The following is a 17,118-nucleotide window of genomic DNA, read 5'->3' as shown; positions in this document are numbered from 1 at the left end:
CAATTAAATATTGGATTAAGCAGCCAACTGAGAGTCTGTGCTTCTTTCACTTTTGAACTCTTCTGGTTTTGTCTCCAAGGGAGGAGTATTGTGCTTGCCTTCCATAGCAAGCACTCGATAATGCAAAAAGGGCTTTGAAGTTGCCATTGGAGAAAATTGAACAGATGGAACATTGAATAAGCCCATACTGCTGTCTTTTGAATATTAAGAAAAGCCACTTTTCCTGGCAAAATACTTAATATTTAATATGATTTGCATACAGAGGTATGTGGTTTGTGATATGAGCTGAGAAGATACACACACACACACACACACACTCCATGTGCTGCAGCCAGGTGTATAAAATTCCTTATTTCATAGTTCTCATGTAGTACAGAAAATGTGAGAGAACTTGTTTGGCGTTGATCTGGAAGGTGATGGACACCAGTGGTTCTGTGATTTGAAATTTCCACAAAACAAATTACACACCAGTATAAACTCTGGATCCCATCCACAAGACCATACACAGGCTTAGTAAATCCTGTGTGACAGGTGGAATAGTGTCACCAGATGTCTGGAGTACTTTAAGTTACAGCTCTTTTGTTCACATGTCCAATTACACAGTGTCAGTTCAAGGCATTTGCTATTTTGTTTGTGTTGTAAATTTTGCTATTTCCTGTTACTGCAAAGTGAAGATTACAATTTTCTCAGTGTCAGGCTTTCATTTCCGCTGCCAACAGTCCCCGAAAGCTCTCCAACTTCATCAGATTTGACTGCCAGCACCCACTCACAGCAGCGACCTCATCAATGTTAGGGAAAATAGCATCCTAACCATACTGAATGCACATCAGTAAGATATGCTGATTGCCCAAGGTCAGTATGAGAACTGTGTACAAGCCTGGTCTGATTTAGCAGTGATACATGTAGCTGTTTAGTATCTATAGGAGATGGAATTGCAAACTATGCCAACAGTGACTGAAGGATGAATCTGCAGAACATAAGAATATAAGAAAAGCCATGCTGGATCAGACCAACGGTACATCCAGTGCATCACTCTGTTCATGTGGTGGCAAACCAAGCTGTCTATGAGATCCCTCAAGCAGGAAGGGTACAAGATCTTTCCCTGTCCAAGCTTCTCAGCAACTGGTGTACGCAGGTATGCTGCCTCTGGGAAGCCCATAGGCAGCAAGGATAATGGTTACTGATAGCCTCCTCCTCCATACAATTATACAATCCAAATTGGTGACCACCACCACTTCCTATGGCATTGAATTTCAGTGTTTGACTCTATGTTGTGTGAAGAAGTACTTCCTTTTATCTCTCCAACACCTTCCACCAATCAGCTTCATGTGATGACCCCAGTTTCTTAAGTATTATAAAACTACAAGAGTGAAACTTTTGTTTTGTTATGAAACCATAGATTATTATTTCTTACTTCAAGGTTAATGATGTATTCCATGGCAAAACCAAAAGAATAGGATTGGACAACTTGTTTTGGTTTACATCTAGCCAACATAGCCAATGGTGAGGGATCATGGGAACTGTAGGCCAACTTTTCTAGAGTGTCCTGCTCTGTTCCCACAAATGCTACATCCCTGTGTAACCTTTCAAAGAAACACTCAATTCAGTCCAAATGTCAAGGCTGCATGCTTTGTGCATCAGCCAGGCAGGGGTGTACAAAAACTGTCCAGCGAGCAAACCAACAGTCTAGGAATCCAATTAGTTTTAAACAAACACTCTGGTAACAATTCCTGTTGTTCGCCGCAAAGAGCAGGATCAGTCTGGTCTAATTTTGAAGCAGCTATAAATCAGCACAGCTGACTAATTAGGTCAGCTTGTTGTTTTATGGGAGGCTCCATGCCTGCCCCTTGAACTTCTGCTTGTTCCATGAACCACTTCTCCTTCCCATGGGACAATTCCTTCTGACTCTGGCTCCTGCCCTTGAGGAATTTGAGGGACTGCAAGGAGGGCCCAGGCTGCCCCTTTCATGGAATGCCATTGGCTGTGGCCTCAGCCCCCGTGGCTAGGACCTGGGCTGGCTCTCTTCATCTGAAGAATCCTCTTCCAGGTAGGACATGACATAGAGAGACACAAGTTGCTCAGCCCAATTTATAATAAATTCGCTAGATCTGACAGTGAAAATGTTATATATAACAATCTTCTAAATCTTGGTGCTTAGCTATATAATATGGTTCCGTCATAAGCAGAGCTTCCAAACAATGACTTATGTATATCATGAATGCTGCATCACACATTCATAATGACCTGGAAACATGTACATCATTTAGATAAGTAAAGGATGATAAGATGCAACCAGAGAATAATGACAAGGAAATGTTTCTTGACAGTGATTGAGTGGGCACACATGGATAGGAGCAGGAGCATCACACATGTTTAATCAGTTGAGCAAGCAATCCTAAGTGTCCTTACCTAGGAGAAAGTTGCATTCAACTGGACTTACTAACCAGACATACACGGGATTACCTTTTAGAGCTTATAACTGTTGAAAGTAAAATTAAATGAAATAAGTAGAGACATAAGGTTCAGTATAGGCCACATTAATTATTATCAGATCTGTGAAAGGAAGCATTTGCTTCTGGAAGGTTTCCAGTTTGTCAAATGGGATCCAACAGTGAAATTGTACAAAATCTATTTCAATATCTAAGAAAAGCAAAATTGGACAAAGGATCTTTTGTTTTCCCCGAGGCCAGTGGGATATTGAGCTCATTGTCCAAGTACTAAAATCTTGCATCAAATGAGCACACTGACCCATGTTGCCTGGTCCAGTAAATACAAAATTATCTAGGTAATGAACAACATGTCCCATCTTAGTTTTGTCATGCAAGGCCCACCATAAAATGAGCTAAAATGAGCTAAAATGCTCTAAAGCTGAATAAGAAATAATTAACCCAGAACCACAGATCTATCAATGAAAAATTGGACTTGGAAAAAGAACCTTAACAGATCTTTGGTAAACTAGTAACAGCTAGAATGGTAATTTAATGTTCTTTTCCCCATCAGGTGCAATGCCAACAGTCTAAAACTCTCAAATCAAAGTAAATGCAATTCCTAAAACAGAGGTAATTTGGGGGAAAGCATCCTTCTCATATTCACACAGGGAAGAACAAATTGTGAATTCAATGGAATTTACCCAGTGCCATTTTTTGACTCAATGCTCAAAGGTGACACCAGCAGAGTGGGCATAAGCAGACCCATATAAAGGCCTAAGACTCAACCACTTGAAATCTCCCTTGCTAATTTTGGCCCTACTCACCATCTCTATCACTAAAATAGATGTTTGTAAGCGGTGTAATGCACCTGAGGACCTTTGAAAATAATTTGGAACCCTTGTGTCAGATAAACTGCACTGTTCTCTTAGGATAATGTTGTAATAGATAGCCCAGGGGACCAAATTTATCTGGGCTGAGATCCCTTGGCAGGAGATCAGCTGCATCCCTAACATTACCCCTAAAAGCCTTGATTTGTGGACAGACAGTACAGGATTGCTGACTATTACACACCATGCATACACAAGTCATATCCATGCCTTAACTGAACATGATTTCACATGTAATGCACATGTCTTGCAAGCAGATTTCCAGCATGGTGCTCAGTGCTAATGTCCTGTGCATTAACACTGAAGAGTAGCAGGTTGCCTGACCAATGCATACTCACTGCTTGCTCTGTCCCACAGCACTGTCCTGTCTGCAATTGTAATCCAAGGCAAAGAGAGAGAAAATGGGCTTAAGACCTGATACAGGCAAAGCAGGTAGCCGACCACTACCAAAGATTTACCCTAAATGCCCAAGCAACCAAGGCCAACTAGGTGATGGAATCCAGTGCCTGATGGAGTAGCCAGCAACTGTGATGTGACTGTGGGAAAGGCCTGAGTGACCAACCATTAGTGCCAACCTCAGTTGGGACACACCCTAGTGGTGGTATCCCCTCCCACAGACAAGAAATAAGGTGGAAGAGGGGTTCCCAAGCCAAGCACAGATTCTGCTGTGGGAAAGACCAGGTGATAAGCAAGGCTGCTGTGCAAAATACGGTCATGCAAGTCTTCCCTCAACCCACTTCCTCAGGGTAAGGCATGTGGGAGCAACCAATGACCAAATGTACCTGACATGGCTCCAAAGGATGTCCTTCCCCGGATGGCAGCCAGAAGAGGCTTTTCAGTGTTGCCTCTTCCAAAAGTAATAGCCATACAGAGCACGGCCCAGAACAAGCCACCCCCCCAGCCCAACAGTGTGGCCAGGGGAGCCCTGCTGTGCAAGCATAACAAAAGGAATGCCAACCCTGAGCCAGAAACCCTGGAGGTGCCTGGATGTGGCCTTACAGCCTCTCTTGTCCATACAACCAAACCAGACAGAAGTTAGGGAATTGCTCCTGAAATCCTGCCATGCAGCTTGTCTCTGAAACCCATGGGAGAAACAGGCAGAGCCCATGTATCATTCTGACCAGCTGTGCCAGGTCCCTCAGCCCATGTTCCTCTTCATCCTGGGCAGGAGCAGGAAATTGTTTTAGCGAGGCATCTACTAGGCATATATTAAACATATTTGATGATGTTTGGTGGCATTGTTTAAAACCTTAAGTACTTTTAAGTGCCATTGATTTCAAATGGAGTGCTCATCATATTTTAAAGCTCTTCCATTAAAATCTATGGAGCTCAAAAGTGCTTAACACTGACTACCCTTTATTTATATGCATCAGCTTCATTGAGAATAAAAAGATTTTTTTTAAATTATAAAATGCCAATAATGTATCACCAGGGGAAATATCTAGCTTTGTCTCTGTTTTTCAAAAAGGACAATAGAAAGCCTCTAATGAATGGATAGGATTGAGATTGTGGGCTAAACTTCATCATACATTAAATATATAAACTGCAGTGTAGTATCCCTTTCTTTTTAACTTCTAAATAGGTATGTGAGGCCCTGATTGAACTGTTATAAAGTTAAAAATAAATCTCACAGGAGCCATATTGATCTTCTGTATCATAAGTAGGATGCAGATTTAATCAAGGGGACCCACTGAAATCCACGCGACTTCATTTACTCACGACTAACTGAAGCTCCATGGTTTCAGTACATCAATTCTGAGCGTGACTAAACTGGATCCAACAGCATGTCTTGGTTGGCCCCTTAGGTGCACGCACACATGCACTTCAACAAGTGAAAACTTCTTTTCTGTTTATGCAGCTGAGAAAATTTTAAAAATGCTTTTGGGTGTTGATATGATACCTTTTGGGCATGACAAGCAGGGTGCACTTATAAACAGATTATCCTCTTCCACTGATGCGATTAATATCCCCTTGAATGAGATTTTATACATGAATTGCTCTTTTTCCCTTTTCTTTCTTTCTTTCTTTCTTTCTTTCTTTCTTTCTTTCTTTCTTTTTTTCTTTCATGGGTGAATTTTGCATGTTTAGTAATCTTCCACAGGGCTCTACCATACCAGCAAGCTCCATCCCTGCCAAACTTATACATTCCAGTGCATGACCACAGCAGGATTATGGATGGCTTCCACTGCAAGACATACTGAATTATGCTTACATTGGTATGGTAGAGGTGCATCAGAATTTATGCAGAATGGAAGATATGGCTGCAACATCACCATATACATTCATTCACATGTGACTTAAGTGATTGACAGCCATGTATTGACAGATGTGCCAGTGTTCTTAAGCACCATGACAATTCATACTAAGAGTTTTTAATATTACATAGTTTAAAATTGTTTTAGGCTTTAGATATCGGTATCTCAAGGCCCGCACCATTTGAAAGATAAGAGGTGTTACCTTAAAGAGAAAAATACAATTGCATTCATATCATATGTTTTCGTATAATATACTTATGTCCTATTCATATCATTAATTCCAATGAATTAGAATTATATCCAGATTTACCATATGTGTGCACATGTTTATCCATGTGTATTAACAGAGATTCATAGTCTTTCCTTTGTTAAGGTCACATTAAAATAAAACAAGATGTTCCATTGCATTAAATGATAAAGGAGGCTGTGCTCCTTAGCTTTATAAAATTAGAAGGGTTTTGCTCATCTCTGAAATTTACAGAAAGGCATGTGGTTTTATATATCCAGAACGTATTAGTAAGTTTGGTAAAAATCAGAGGGAGAAAGACATTTTTAAAGGGGGAAAAATTCTTCCCTCCATCAAAGTGATTCTGAGAAATAGCCTGCTTTCTCAGAAATTCTGAAAAATATAATAATAATACAATATAACAATGGCTCTTCAACTAAAATATTGATTGTTTTCTATAGTACCCTTTTCAAAATCCAATCTTGGTTTTTGAAAGAGACATGTTTTTAACCATGTAATGAGAATCCAGATCATATGACTTTCATGATGGCAAGCAGCTGCAGAAGGTGTCTCCCCTCATCCCTCCTGGCAGCTGCTTCGTGGCTAGAGAGCTTTCCAATCCGGATTTTAGCCTGAAAAGCTAAGGAAAAATGTGAGTTCATGGAGGATAGGCTGTAAGGAAGTATAGGTTTTGACTACACAAGATCATCACTGGACATTGGCCATGTTAATCAGGCATCATCTTTAGCTTCCTGTTTCCTGGGTTTGGAGTTTGGACCAAAATGCAAAATTTTGGATCACTGGATGGGCACACATACACACGAGAAAGAGACAGAATACCGAGAGGGTTCTACAGAACCTTCTATGTCTACCCTACAAAGCAAAACTAAAGCAAATACTTTTAATAGAAAAAAAATAATTTTATTTGCTCTCTTCATCCTTTTGATCAAATTAGAAGTAGTTGTACAATCACTTATACTATATGCATAAATCTTGCATTAACAGTCTTGTAAGCTATTTGATATTTCAGACTAAGAGTTTTATTGCACTTCCTATAATTAACCAGTCTAGAAAGATCTACCTTCTGAATGTATGTGGTGTGTAAATCAGAGGGTCTTTTTCTTCCTGGCTCTCTGTTTTGATGTATATTGTTCCAAGCATGTAAAGTATATTAGTGGAAGTAATATCTCTGAAGGAGTATTTTTGCATTCATAAATTGTGCTCTGCATCAGAATCTGTAGAGACAAATATTCAAGCCAGGGTATCCTTTCTAGTTTGCTCTTCAACAGATACATAATTCATATAATGGATTTCAAAAGGGAATTTATTTAGCAAATAGCATGGAAATTTAGCAATGCAGATGCACCAATCAGAACTCCAAACTGCATCCAACATGCATTTTTAGCTCAAACCTGCCTGACTCGTGACTCAGCAAATTAACTTGGCCATGTAGAAAATGCTACTAATGGCACTTGCAGAGAGTAGAAGAGTTGAGAGAGATTCAGATTACCATTGCCCAGATTTCTCAGGTCAGTGGGCAGGAATGGCAAAAGGGGGCTATAAACAGCTGGCTAGCCTGAGAGGCACACAGTGCCACCATTAACCAAAGTAGAAAGGGGGCCATGTTGCCAACACTGTGTACTCCTCTTCCACAGGCCCTATCATTGAGGTACCCCTCAGAGTTGTGAGGGAGCTATTCACTGGTGGGGCTGGGGGAAAGATCAGACTGTGGTGCACGGAGGCTTACCAAATAAATGACAATGACTTTCTAAACCCCATTTGCTTTCTGAGAATGGAACTGCAGAGGGATCAAAGCTACACAAAGCTAGCCACCTTTGTCATATCAGAAGAAGACAAAATCTCATATTATTTCAGCCAAGATAGAGTAGAAAAATCAATTTATTGTGATGTGAGTCACGAACTGACTGCTTTAATTTTTAACCTTAATAAAGAGTAACAGAGAAATGAAAGTGTGTGTTTCATAATAAATGATTTGACTGAAAGAAAAATGTTCAATATAAGTATTCATCAATCACATTTTGTCACAGAGCAGCCTCATAATATTTTTTTCAATAATATGAAATGTTGATTTTGTCAGCACTTTTGTTGCAATAGAATTTCTATGGAGAGTCAGCATTTTGGGGAACTACACATTCTGTGATAAATTCTTTTAATGCCTGCAAATATAATCAACAGTGTTTGAATCAGTGTTGAGTTTTTCTGATTTCCCTTGTTGTACTTTTCAAATACTTCCAAATTGTGTCAGCATTAAAACTAAAGTTACATTCTGTCATTTGTTCTGGTATTCTCATGGAGAGAAATTGGTAGCTATCTGTTTTTGACCGGATTAGCACTTCTTTAGAAAACGACTTTGCTTTATTTTGTTATAGGTAGCTGAAAATTAGTTATACATTTCATTTTCTGTGATAATCAAAGTGGAGAAAAGAATCTCGGTACCAAATCTCAAAGGCAGAAGAAAATTTAATCTCAAAAGTATTACATATGTGTTTTCAAAATTTCCTGGACCAAAAGCCTAACCAGAAGATACAGCTAATAAAGGCATACTAGATTGCTAAGCAAGTGCTTCTCAGACATTGCAAGTGTGTTGCTGCTGAACTATGAGGCAGGCTGAGGTGGTGCTAACACAAGAAGCCTCAGAGGGGTTCGCTTATGTGAGGAGAAGAAATCCCGAGTGGATTCCTGAAGATATACATGCACTAGATCTTACTGGAACCTTTCCAGAAAATGATGCCAATGGAGTGATTTTCAAAGGAGTTTTTTATGTAATAATATTTGTTTTCAGTTTTTAAAAATGTGTTTATGTTTATTTTTTAAACACTCATATTTTGTAGTTATGTGCATTTTCTTTCATGGTAATGGAATTGCAGTTTGGGCATGGCCCACTGTATAACTGAGCTTCCCGTAAGCTGTACCCTTCCTGCCCAAATGCATGGGCCACGTAAAAAGGAATATGAGAGGAAAAGGATGGACATTGCTTGTTAATGTATAAAATCACAATATAATTTGCCATACTTTTTCTAAACTGATTAATTGATGAGAATGTATGAGAAGGGGTTAATGTCACTGCTCTCATTTTCCTAAGCTCTGGCAGTGTTTTTGAATATATACTTCTTTAACCTACACTCTTTGGAGAAAAGGGTTGCCCTCTTACTAGGTTTTTACATAATGCCTGGCACAATAGGCTCTCTGTCTGATTAGGGCTTCTGAGAAAATTATAACATGAATAATTCATAATGCTACTGCCAATTTGTCTTCAGTTTGTTTACTGAATTATATGCAAGTTTTAAACAACTCCATTTGTATGACTCCTCCACTCTCCCATCATATAGCTGTGGAGTTAATACAGGCAGCTATTATTGGCATATGCCCATGCATTCTCTTGTGTTATACTGGCATGAAATTGCTGGTTTCTTTGGTGTGTAACCCTCCTCCAGAAATATCTTTCTGAATGAACAAGTATGGAAAATGAAGTAGGGAGTTCCAGTGATGTTTTTAAACCTATGTTCCTTGTATCTACATTGCATCCCACTCATGTTACTATTAAATATATTTAAAATGAAGTAGCAGAAGCAACAGAGATAATTGATTTTCACTTATATGGAAAATAAAGTGTTTTCAAATAATAATCTTCTGTCATATAAGCTATATGTAGGCATAGATCAGAATAGTTTGGGGAGAAGAAGCTGGCCAGAAGTTTGGGAAATGGGTGCCGACACATTTGCCAAAACTTGCATTGACTTAGGAAATTAATCCAATAATTTTCAATTATTTTGTGATATAAAATATTTCTGAGTTACTGTATATTTGCACATATTTCTGAGAGTTGATAATGTAGCAACAAATCTTGAGATCCAAATACTTCCTGCTTCTTGAAGTAGAAATACAAACTGGGATACTTAAAGCAGGAGTGGGCAATTTGTGGTTTTTGAAAAATTTGGTCATGCAGTCCTAAACATCCCTCAACTTGGGTTATGCTGGCTAAGGCTGATGAAACTATAGGCTTGAACATCTGGAAGACTATAAGTTGCCTACTCAGTCATTACACCTTTAAGAGAAGACATGGAGTAAATAGTTTTGAGGGTTGAGGTCATATTACTTATTTTCTCTTACATTTTGTGCTCTTAACCATGGGCACACTATTTTATTTAATTAAATACATAGTCGCATGCTTAGCATTTGCTTTCAATCTTTTTGAAATGAAGTTATGTCAGAATTATGCATGGTCTGGCCTAATGAGCAATTAATGCAAATGTTCTTGACTTTTACAGACATTTTTTTTGAGAATATGGCTTTTAAAAGGTTAGAACATGGCTTTAGGATAGTGAGTTTAGGTGACTCAAGAGGAGAGCTCTAAAGCCAAATCTTTCAAGGTCAAGTGGCATTAAAAATATGGATTTCAAATAGATTTAAGAGACAGACTTTATCAGTAGCACTGGGTTGAAAACACCCCTACAGGCATTAATACAATACTTAAAGCTCTGGGCATCTGAAATAGTAAATTGACTTGAAAGGCTCAATAATCTGAGCTTGGTTATCATTATTTCATTGGATGCATTTTAGGATCATTCATCAGGATTTGGATTTTTTTCCCTTTTGCTTGGCAATTAAGACTGCAGTCCTGTATACAAAGCCCACCTTTTCTGTCTGGTTTTGATTATTAGGGATGGGCAGGTGGGTGAAATTAATTTAGTTTGCATTTCAGTATGAATCAATCAAATGGAAACATACTTATCAATGTCCATGCATACTTTCACCTGATGTTCTCAAGGTGATGAAGAAACTTGATAGAATGAACTTGCACTTAAAAATATACAAGCATCTTAGAAAGGAAAATAGTACAGTCCTATCAATCCATATTTCTAACTGGCAATTCTCTGAGCTGCAAGAAAACTTTGCACTGCCAGGCAAATCAGACTGAAAATGATCTAATAAACTGGACATAACTAAGCACCATTTACATCACATTCATATTTGATGTGCAAAGCACCAGATTTAAGCTACAAAAATGTGAGAATTTTTCTGGATAACCCAAGAATCAAGTCTTTGTAAGGGTGTAAACTCAAAGGTGTTGGAAATGCCAGAAAAATAGAAGTGTAAATTCCAGCTAATGAAGGATTCAAGATGTGTGTGTCTCAGGGTGCTAGGAAGGAAATGGAAAGAACAGATACGCTGGAGTTCTCTTCAGCAGTGAAGGTTTTTGTCATAAATCAATGGTAAATTTTTGCACTATGAATTGTACCTTTTATGCTGAATTGACCAGAGACAGAAAGAATGTCTGAATTTTGTATTTTTGATGAGCATTTAAAAATACTGTATGCATCCATTCTTCACCATACTACTTTTATACTGCAGAACATAACTGCGTAACATTCTCTTTAAGTTGATTCATGTTAGTTTAAAGCAAATTAAAGCAAGTAATTTGCTTTTCATAGGTTTTGATAAAGGATAGCGGAAAACAGAATTGAAGAGCAATCATGTTGCAGTTTCCAAAGTAAAATAGTGACAACAGAAATTGCACAGGGGCAATATGGGAGAAAGGGAAGAATACCTGTAACTTATAGCTTAGCATAGAAAATACAAAGGGATTGTTTTGTCTTGTTAAGAAGGTTTTACCTTTATGTCTATTTGGTAGGTGCCTAAACAAACTTCTTATTCTTTCCACTGCTTTGCAAATCATAATTACACTTCAAACTAATGCTTTTTCTTTGTGGTCCTCCCACATAATCTATATGAATGAAGCCTGCATTGACGGTTTTCTCTGAGTCTCAAAATCAAGTGTTGCAAGTATTATCAAAATATCAAGCTATATGGAAGTCACTCACTTTGTGTTAAAGAAGCACAGGGATATTTTCACATGTGAAATCCTGACTATCTGTTTTATACCTGATCTTTCTGCAAATTCCATCAAACACTTTTTTTCTTTTTCACAAATTACTCAGCACTAGCATAAGAGCCAAGGAAATAATTAGGGTTGGGAGTAAAAGCCATGGCTACGTCAAACATTCAAACCAAAGCCAGGTACCCGTCAGAATTTGCACTTGTCTAAACCTAATCAAAATATATCTAAAAAATTATACAGCCAAGAAAATAATATTAAAATATCTTCAGAAAAATGATGCAATACATTAGGAAAATGCAGATTAGGAGAAATATGCACAAAATATTTCTGAATTTGATGCAAGCCATAAAAAGAACAACCTTTTGAACAAATTGAACTTAACAATGAAGAACTTCTCAAAGTCTGAGATGAACCAAATTTAAGGCTGGAAAAAAATAGAAATTGGGAAAAATTGAAAAATGACAGATCCATGTATTCCTATCAATAACTAACACTGCTTAGTTGTCCCCTTGTCTTTTTAAAAATTTATCCCTAGGGTCTCAGGCCCTCACTTTCACATTCAGTAAACTTAGGGAAAAATGAAACTACAAGTTTCAAAAATAAGTGAATTGAATATGGTGAAATATGGGAGCTGATGATTAAGAAAGAAGCAAAAGAAAGCTTATGCTCCTCTTACCACTGGCTGCATTGGTTTCCTTTATAGGCCAGGGGATGCTCCAGGGGATGCTTTTCCAAAGTTGCCTGAGCAAACAACATGTCAACATGTTGAGAACAAAAGACTTACCATGGATTTTCTAAAGTTCCTTCCTCCTCCTGTTTCAGAAGTTGTCAGTGCACTGGCTCTTCCTGAGAGACAAGGAAGGGATGAAATTGGCTCAGTAATTTTGGTTTGGGGGTCAAGAAACTGCCCTGACTTTTCCACAGTGGGGAAGCTCACTACACTGCCTGTTGGAACCTTGTCACAGTTCTAGTAGAGTCTACACAATACATCTTTAATCTTGATTTATATATATTCGTCATGAAGGCTGGTGAGAAAACTAACATGCCCCCACCCTTTAACTTGTCCTTCCCCCTTTCCACCAGTGAAACATCTGCTTTTATGATTATTTAAAATATACTTACTGAAACATTATACTAACTTTCTTCTAAAATTTGGTTTGAGGGAAAGTAATACCAGCACTGTTTGGTATGTGACAAAAGCAGCAACAAGCAAAACCTCAATGGTGTAATGAATGAAGAAACTGTCATATTTGGATTCATTTTCAGTTGTATGATTATAATATAATATGTGTTTCATCCAAAGTATATAAAAGGGTCGTACAATCATCCTAAGGGATGCTCTTTAGTAGATCCATACTAGTTTTTCAAAAGAATAGGGGAAAATACCAGGCTATAGTTTAAAACTATCTCACAAGTTTCAACCTATATAAAATGCAATGTTCAGTTTCCATACCTCCATTAAAAGATTCTTAAGTCACAGAGATGGATATGCTTTTTGTCTGAGACACTGGAAATCTGATAAGCAGAAAAGAAATGGAAACCCTCGTTAAGTATTGATACAGAAACGTAGAAACATAGGGGGAGGGGGACAAGACAGAAGGAGATCTAGTCTGACCTCAGGCTCCAGCTAGCTTCATTCACGTAATCCCCAACATGTGGTGGTCCAATCTTTCCTAGAACACCCTCACTAATGGAGTCTCAATAACCTCCCTTGGAAGCCCTTTCCATATCCTAGGGTTCCTAACCACCTGGTTCCTTAAGCTTTGCCCATTGGAATGCATTCTGCCCTGCACGGCAGAGAAACACAGGTCACAGCCCTGCTCCACATGGCATCTCCTCACATACCTATAAGACATTAAAAGATTCCCTCAGAGTATCCTCTTCTCCAGACTGAAAAGACCCAGTTCCTTCAAGCTCTCCTTATATGCCATCCCTCCCAACATGGCTGCCATTCTTATTATCCTGCACTGAACCAAGTATGACTTAGCTATGTCTCTCCTATAATGTGGAACCCAGACCTGGACACAGTACTCCAGTTGTAGGCATACCAGAGTCATGTAGAGTGGTATCAACACCTCCCTAGATCTGGAAGTCATGCTTATGGCTGTACATCCAAGGGGGGCATTTGCCTTCTTAACCACTACATTGTGCTGCTGGCTCATGTTAAGCCTTCTGTCAACAAGTATCCTGAGATACATTTCACAAGTGCTGCTCTCCAGTCACTTGCCCTCGCCCCCCCAGTGTACCTGTGATATCTATTTCTGTGTCCCAAGTGCAAGACCTTGCACTTATCCACATTGAATGCCATCCTGTTGTCCCCTGCCCACTTCCACGGCCTGTCCAGACCTGGATCACCTGTTCCTCAGTTGTGGCCACTGATACCCACTTTGGTATCTTCTGTAAATATGATTTAATATCAACAATTTAAACCCAAATGTTGAAGTTCAACTACACGTTTAAACCCAAGGATTTAAACCCCAAATTTCAAGCTAAACTCTGATCCTGGGCAGTTTCTCCTTCATTCAAGTTCTGTTGTCCCAAATATGGAAAACTTGGTATATGCTGGGCAATTCTTATCAAAACCAAATTATAACAAAGTTCCCATCCATATCTATTGTGGTAATGTTCTGGGGCCATTTGTGCTCCTGCTAAAATAACCGAAGTATGATGGTAATGACCTGATCTTAATTCAGATCCAAACTGAATTGAGACAAATTTAATCAAGTTGAGGTGGAACCTTACTCAACTGAGCCAGGGAAAGGTACTTTTCAAGCATTATTTACAACTTTCTGTTCCTGGTAAATGGACCTTTTTTGGTCATGCTGTGGACCATTTGATTTGAAATCCTACTGTACATGATTAAATTGAAGTAAGGCCCACTGAACTCAATAGGACTTTCCATTGAGATATAATGCATGGAAGTATATTGTTGGTCTGGCAATAGAAATAGAGAGGAGTGAAGCTAAAAGGTGGTGGTGGGGGGTTGCTTTTGTGTTTTGTAAAAGTTTCATATTAGAAATGTTACTTGATCCTCTCAACAGTCAGAGTGCATGAACATATGTAACACCAATAAATTACTTTCAATGCTTTTACGCAGGATAAAAATTGTGTTGCATTTATTAAATGTTGAGCATCAGTTAGGTGCATCTACTCCCTACCCTTGAAGTAATTACATCTCTGTAAGTTGAATAGTACGGCCAAAGGCTATATAGAATGTACTGTGTAAACTAGAGAATGGTTTTTCATGAAATCATCGTGAAATGCTAAGCAATTCTTTATTTAAGTGTTCTTATAATACCAATTTTCAAACAATCATTGCTACTGATTGTAACCCAAAATGAAGTTTATAAGTAGTTACAGCATAAAAGGAACATGGTTAAATTGGGAATGTGTTCCATATTTAGCCAATCATTCTAATAGTAACCCCACAAATTGCTTAGGTATTCTACCCATCCATGCCCCTGCTGAGGAAATATAGTCAGACTAAGACTAAATCAACAATCCAAAGTCAGGTGCAAGAGAAATACACATAGCATTAAAGAAGAGAATGTCTCTGGACACATCCCGAGCCTAGGAATGTGTTTTCCTTACTGAACTAATATATTATTTTCACACAAAAGTTCTTTCTTACTTACCTAAAGTTTTTTTTTCTTTTCATCAGCCATGTTGTTTTTGCTATTCTTACAAAAAATAAACAAAATAAAGGGAGGATTGGGGCTAGAAAGCACTGCCAATCTAACATCAATCACCCAGATAACAACTAGGTCCCAATTAATATTCTCCACACCCCTGGTATAAGTCACCTTTGCTTTTCCACTTCTGAGCCTTCCTCCTCCTCCTCCACATTTACCTTCACCCAGCATGAGACGAAATATTTTCTTTCCCTTTCTTTTTTCTACCATCTACTGCCACATGATCTGCCTTTTTGACTTAGCTATGCTTCAGTAATACTCAGTTTCTCATATCTGTTCCCCTATACATAAAAATACCTGAAAAATACCAGAGCGCTCTTCTACAAGAGGTATTTCTCTTTCAATCTTGTACTTTGAAGCATATAGGAATATCAAGTATCTTCCTCTTCCTTTGTTCCTTCCACACTATATTATTCTATTTTGCACTTTGAAAGTGAGATGAAGTGTGGATTGTGGTACAAATTGGGAAGTAACCAATTTTACTGCAACCAGTGCTTTTGACCATCACCAGAGAAAAGCCTTAATTTTTCATTTAGTTATCCAACTCACTGGGAAACATTATAATGGAACTTCAAATATACCTACTATACTTTGCTTGATACCATATCGTTATTTGAGCTGGAAATGTGAAAAAGTAATAAAATGAAGGGTATGATATAAAATGTGTGATTAATTGATTTGTGTCAAATTGAAACTTTAAAATTATGATTTTTTTATCAAAAGTATGAATGCTTAATACGTGGCCTACTTCATGATGGTGAGCATATTAAGGAGACTAATGAGAGAATTATCTAGAGATTAAGAATGGTAATACATTTAAGAGATGGATGTTCTGTTGAATTGTAAAATATGATAAAAAGAAAAATGTAACCAAATATTTTGAAAGATTAATTACTTCTTGATTTTGTCTCGTAACACCTATACAGTAATGGGATCCTTAATAATCCCATTATCTTACCCTCTTTATTTTTGAAGGATTTTTTGGGGGGCATAAAAAGCTCTCTGGAGGGTAAAATATAAATAGGCAATATTACATAATACTGGATTTTGAGTTAGGAAATAGCTTTCACTAAGATTTTTTTAAAACATTATTTAGCATGTACTAGGGATGAATACAGACTTTAAGACTTTGCTATTAAGATGCTTTGCCATACATTAACTTGATGGTGTAGAGCAGCATTTGGACTACAAGTTCCAGAATTCTTCACCATTAGTGAAACTGGCTGAAGTTCATGGGAGATCAAGAATAAAACATCTAGGAAGAGCCAGGCTAGGAAAGGCTGTTCTAGTGTCTGCTATAAGCATGTATTTTCAAGAATTATTTATTGATACTGTACCTAGCCCTTAGAATATTTGGTGTTGGTTAAAGAGAAACTCAGAAATGAAAATTAGTTTAAATGGTTTAGCACATGACAAGTTTTTGGTTTTGTTTTGGAAACCAGCTGCCCCAAGAATCCAGGCTCTTCAGGTTTTAGGTGCTCTCAGTTCTTGGGAATGACTGCACAAAGATCCCAAAAGGAGTCCTTTGTGTGGGGCTGCTCTGCAGCTGTCTTGTGTCTTTATGGGAGCATGCAACCTGGGTGTTGTAACAGTATATGCATTAACCCTAAATCTAGCCTGCCAGAACCATTAACAATTCCAAACAGCAGATCAATTACTATAGACAAGCAAATGGAGTAAACACAGCCTAGTTAGCATAGCCCTGTACAAACTGTCTGACTCATCCCTTGATGACCCATTGCGAGCGTGGTAAAGTCAAGTCTTCTTCC

At 38.2% G+C, this 17,118-nt stretch overlaps 1 long non-coding RNA gene across 1 annotated transcript in view; it reads right to left on the bottom strand.

Moving 5' to 3' along the window:
* The window catches only part of LOC123023810, a 30,598-nt gene extending 17,423 nt beyond the window's left edge, over positions 1-13,175 (bottom strand). Inside the window, exons 1-2 of the long non-coding RNA XR_006414810.1 lie at positions 13,111-13,175; positions 12,442-12,503 (exon numbers count right to left, since the gene is read on the bottom strand). This is a non-coding gene — a long non-coding RNA (uncharacterized LOC123023810). The remainder of the gene's footprint in view (positions 1-12,441; positions 12,504-13,110) is intronic.
* Between the last annotated feature and the right edge of the window lie 3,943 nt (positions 13,176-17,118).

This window comes from Varanus komodoensis, unplaced genomic scaffold, assembly GCF_004798865.1.
Source record: "Varanus komodoensis strain SLA01 unplaced genomic scaffold, ASM479886v1 scaffold21, whole genome shotgun sequence".
In the NCBI taxonomy this organism is placed as follows: Eukaryota; Metazoa; Chordata; class Lepidosauria; order Squamata; family Varanidae; genus Varanus; species Varanus komodoensis.
Note: the sequence above shows the minus strand (reverse complement) of the source record. Positions and strands in the feature narration are given on the sequence as shown.